The following is a 5,919-nucleotide window of genomic DNA, read 5'->3' on the forward strand; positions in this document are numbered from 1 at the left end:
ACCAGAATCAGCTTGTTTTCTGCAACTCCAAAACAGTAGAGGGCTGTACTCCCACAGTGAAGGTATTGTAGCTGGTAACTGTTTTACAGCTGCAAAAGGTTTCCAATCATATATCACGTTACGTTAGCTGACAACATCAGCATAAAGCTAGCCACTTTACTTTTACTTTACTTAAAAGTGCAACTTACTTTAAAGAAGTGTTTGCAAGCACTTCAGCTGACACAACGGCTCCTGCTTAGCTTCTGCTAATATTAGCTCAGCTTGTTTAGAATCGGTTTACTCTGGTTTATACAGTGACCACCTTTAAACCACCTTTATACCACCTTATACCACCTTATACAGCCTTATACCTGGTGGTATATATATATATATACATATACAAACACATACACATATACAATGGGGCAAAAAAGTATTTAGTCAGCCACTGATTTTGCAAGTTCTCCCACTTAGAGAGATGAGACAGGTCTGTAATTTTCATCAGAGGTACACTTCAACTATAAGAGACAAAATGAGAAAAAAATCCAGGAAATCACATTGTAGGATTTTTAAAGAATTTATTTGTCAATTATGGTGGCAAATAAGTATTTGGTCAATAACAAAAAAATCAACTCAATGCTTTGAAACATAACCTTTGTTGGCAATAACAGAGATCAAACGTTTCCTGTAAGTCTTCACCAGGTTTGCACACACTGTAGCTGGTATTTTGGCCCATTCCTCCATGCAGATCTCCTCTACAGCAGTGATGTTTTGGGGCTGTCGCTGGGCAACACAGACTTTCAACTCCCTCCACAAATTTTCTATGGGGTTGAGGTCTGGAGACTGGCTAGGCCACTCCAGGACCTTGAAATGCTTTTTACGGAGCCACTCCTTCGTTGACTGAGCGGTGTGTTTGGGATCATTGTCATGCTGGAAGACCCAGCCACGTTCCATCTTCAATGCTCTCACTGATGGAAGGAGGTTTTGGCTTAAAATCTCACGATACATTAACACGGATCAGTGGTCCTGTCCCCTTTGCAGAAAAACAGCCCCAAAGCATGAGGTTTCCACCCCCATGCTTCACACTAGGTATGGTGTTCTTGGGATGCAACTCAGCATTCTTCTTCCTCCAAACATGACGAGTTGAGTTTATACCAGAAAGTTCTATTCTGGTTTCATCTGTCCACATGATATTCTCCCAATCCTCTTCTGGATCATCCATATGCTCTCTGGCAAACTTCAGACGGGCCTGGACATGTACTGGCTTAAGCAGGGGGACACGCCTGGCGCTGCAGGATTTGAGTCCCTCTCGGCGTAGTGTGTTACTGATGGTAGCCTTTGTTACTTTGGTCCCTGCAGGTCTGCAGGTCATTCATCAGCTCCCTCCGTGTAGTTCTGGGATTTTTGCTCCCCGTTCTCATGATCATTTTGACCCCACGGGATGAGATCTTGAGTGGGGCCCCAGATTGAGGGAGATTATCAATGGTCTTGTATGTCTTCCATTTTCTTACAATTGCTCCCACAGTTGATTTATTCACACCAACCTGCTTGCCTATTGTAGATTCACTCTTCCCAGCCTGGTGCAGGTCCACAATTTTCTTCCTGGTGTCCTTCGACAGCTCTTTGGTCTTGGCCATGGTTGAGTTTGGAGTCTGACTGTTTGAGGCTGTGGACAGGTGTCTTTTATACAGATAACGAGTTCAAACAGGTTCCATTAATACAGGTAACGAGTGGAGGACAGAAGAGCTTCTTAAAGAAGAAGTTACAGGTCTGTGAGAGCCAGAAATCTTGCTTGTTTGCGGGTGACCAAATACTCATTTTCCACCATAATTTACAAATAAATTCTTTAAAAATCCTACAATGTGATTTCCTGGATTTTTTTTCTCATTTTGTCTCTCATAGTTGGAGTGTACCTCTTGTGAAAATTACAGACCTCTCTCATCTTTCTAAGTGGGAGATCTTGCAAAATCAGTGGCTGACTAAATACTTTTTTGCCCTACTGTATATATATATCTACTTTTTTTCTAAAAAATATGGAAGAAGGGGAACATTTTGATTGCACCTGACACATTTTCATCTGAGGTCTGACACCTGACTCCGAGACCTCAGGATGTCCTAATATGTAGGCTACCCCAAAGGAGTATTAGACTACATTACATGTGTATCCTTTGCTGAAATACTCCTTAATTACTTCCATCTCTCCTTCAGTTCCTTTAAAGTTTAAAATTGGTGCAGTGACTCAGCTGAGTAGAAATAATAGAAACAGGTAATTACGTCAAGCTGTCCCTTCAGGGCCAACATAGGTTTAAGATTATTTTGCTGTTAATTGCTTTTCATGTTTTTACTGTTTTTAATAGGGATGCACAGGCAAGAGTATTTCTTGATCTTAAGGCCATGTTTGCTCTGGCTGAATCATGATACAGCTGCTGTGCTTGAGGTGAAAATGTGAATTTTGCTAATCGTGAGTGAATGCTGCTAACAAATTTTCCATATAAAAGTGTTATTTTTTGTTAGATAAACATTTATTACCATTTTTCTGTTTTTTGCTGACTGTCCAACTACATGATAAAAGAAAGCTATCTGTCATTCAGTGTTTCAAAGCCAAGCAACACAAAAATGTTGCACTCATATGACACCCATAAAGGTTAAAATTAAATATCTGTTTCTTTTAGGTCTCATGCTGGTATTGGATTGGTTTTCAGTACTGTCTGATACTGAAACTCTGATATAGAGATTGGTAAAGAAAAGAAAAAAGTGGTTTTGGAGCATCTGTAGTTTTAGTGTTAACAGGTGAAATAATACATGGCTCTTTTCCCTTTTTATGTGACTGCAGAGTTAGATTACAGGGCTAGGTGGCTGAGTTTTGGATGTGCCTCTTAGCTGTGTGCACACAGCAATCTGAGGAGGAAAGTCGATCTATTTTTGACTGAGTTGAGAGACTCCTTTTTGTGGGTTTCTCTGTCAAAAGCAGGGATGGGGAGAAAAAAAAGTATGTGGGTTTGTGTTAGTTAATATAGTGAGAGTTTTTCCTCTGGAGAGTTCAGAGTTGCAAAAAAAGCAGCAGAGACAGTGCAAAGAAAGTGTGGAGAAGTGTTTGTGGTACAGGGGGAGTGTGTGGGGGCGTTAGTGAAGTGTTTAAATTAATTTGATCGTGGATGCCTCAGAGACATGGCTGATGTGAGCGAGCCATGCACCCGGACAGAAACCTGAGCAGATTGCACCACTGCTTTGTATTCCAAATTAATTGGCCTCTGAAGATCGCCCTCCGCCCCTCACAACACTACTGATGCACATTTTCCTCCCCTCAATTAAAAGTGTGTACCCCACACGCAGCCCTCTCCCCTCACCCCCTATGACTTCTCACTCCCCTTGTTACAGAGAACAAACTGGGCCCACACATCAGCACTGTGCAGGGCTGTGGGGTAAACGAACAATTAAGGCAGGAGGAATTATACAATCCATCAGTCTGAGTGTGCTGTGATTGTCATTAATTGTACTTAAAGGAGGCTGACTTCATTTAACATTTTCTTGTTGCAAAGAAATCCAATGAAAAGAGCAAAGCCAACGGTGAATTGATTTTTCTGGCTTTGCCACCCAAGATAGAGGTTTTACCTCTTTGAAATGGCACTGCACTGCAGTCCATGAACAATAACAGCAATTGCTTTAGATACTATCAGACCACTTAATGCCCTTTTATCAGCTTTCCCAATAATTTTGAATGCTTGTCATTGAACCAATAAAAAAAATATATGAATTATGTTTATATTGTTTTGTTAAGTTCAATAAAAAAGATTTCGCTTCAGGATATAACAAGTAAGTGAAGTCACAAATCATATGTAGTATGACTTTGTGTCAATTAACTCTTCTTTGAAACTTAAATGCCTTTTTGACCCAAACATCCATCCCCAACAATCTTTAACGTATATGTAAAGTAGATGCAGCCTCTTGTTTTCAAAAGTTAAGCCATAGTGGAACTGCCTCAAACCTGTAGCAGTAGGGTGTTACTCCATTGGTTGACAAATAGAATTAGTTTAGGCATAAATGAACTACCATAGTCTACCATGAGCAGGTTTTCAGATGTATCTAGTAGGACAACTACTTGTCTTTCAGTCATTCAGCTGTCATATCATTTAGAATAAGTTTGGTTTGAGAGCTTATGTGTTAACCATAGACTGTATAAAATATGGACGTAGTATCCGTGACGTCACCCATCTGTTTCTGAAGCACTGTTTTGAGGCCAATCGGCGGCAGCAGCCATATTGCTGCTGTTGAGTGATTGTGACGTAAAGAGACGGGCTTTGAGCCTCCGAACCAACAGCTACAGTGTTCAGCTGTGCCTCTCATTGGAAGACTCGTAATCTCAATATCTTCGAAATTGCCACGTGAGAAAAAATTCACCCCCCTATACAGTATGTGCCGATCGAGACATTTGCTATCCAGACTACACTCATCTTTTGTACCAGGCTGTAAACATGTTTATTTCTGCTGTAAAGATCGGCTTCTTTAAATTGGTGTGTATGTGGTTTCTGGTACTTCTGGAGCCAGCCTCAAGCAGATCCTCGATGAACTGCAGTTTTTAGCACTTCCGCATTGGACTCATATTTTTAGACTAGAGGTTGCCGCTTGGTGTTAACATACTCAACTCAAACAAAACCTTGTATGTTTGCTTTTTCTCAGTCCTCATTGGATGATGTTCATATTTAAAAAAATGTGTACTATATTGATTAAATTTGGGGATAAACCAGGATAGAGGCATAACAATGTGCATCCAACCCTTTCAAATATTTTCAGTTCTGGAGATGGAGATGGCTTAAATACCAATCATGAGGCTCCAAAAAGGTGGTCCACAAACCAATAGCTTTGTATAAACAGACTATTGATACTACCTCACTGACTCTTCCCATGCTGTGATAATCACTCCAGCCATAAGGTGCCACAGCCGAGATGATAACAGTCTAATCAACTGTCTCAGATGACTTTGAGGTACAGTGGGGACACCTGCTGATAACTGATAACAAGCTTTTAATGGACTGATAACATCCAAATCAGCTGTCTTATCTCTGTGTGGTTCAGATCTTCACTGTTGCCCAAAAACTAATAAAGACATAAATGATCCCCATTATTGCACTGAGTGACTTTACAGTTATATGTTTACATGGAGTAGCTCAGTCTGTAGGGACTTGGGTCGGGAACTGTGGGGTGACCAGTTCAGGGCCCATCACTTCACAAAAATTGGACTGGTAGCGTGTTTCAACAGAAATGCTTTCACTCGCCAAATTTAAAAGCTGCTTGAGCATCCACAATCTAAATGTTCTTGTATAATGCCAGTGTCTGCCATTTTTGCTGTACCAGATCTGAGCTAGCGAGCAGAGCACAAAGGATGATGGGCACACATTGGACGATGGTCTCTGGAGTTCCCACTTCCCTCTGCTCTGCTCCACTGCTGCGAAAACATATATTTTTTTTGCCATTGTTTCACACCAGTACATGTCCATAACGGCATCAAGACACTTTTGTTCCTGTGATATCATGAAATTGACGATACAGTAATATCACTAGTTAATTAATATGTGCCTGATTATTTTTTACCAAAAGGCCCCATAACCATATTTTGTTAGTCAGTTTTTTACATCCCTATCAATTACCAGGTTTATCGTATATCAGGGTGTGTTATAAGTGAAACGTGGTGCCTGCATAAGACGCCTGATTGTTTGGTTGTTATGTTCTTTATGAACTGTGAAAGCTTCCTGAGCAGGGAGGGCTTACAGCTCCACCTGTGATTCACACACACATGCATTATTATCCTGCTCCCTATATAACCCACCCTTGATATGCTCACATGAACAAAGCCATACTATAAGAAAATGGTGACAATAAACAAAGAGAAAATATCTTCACTGCTGCTTATACCTGAGCTCAGTCTTTGATCCGTCACACCAT

Source organism: Notolabrus celidotus, chromosome 9, assembly GCF_009762535.1.
Source record: "Notolabrus celidotus isolate fNotCel1 chromosome 9, fNotCel1.pri, whole genome shotgun sequence".
NCBI classification, from domain to species: Eukaryota; Metazoa; Chordata; class Actinopteri; order Labriformes; family Labridae; genus Notolabrus; species Notolabrus celidotus.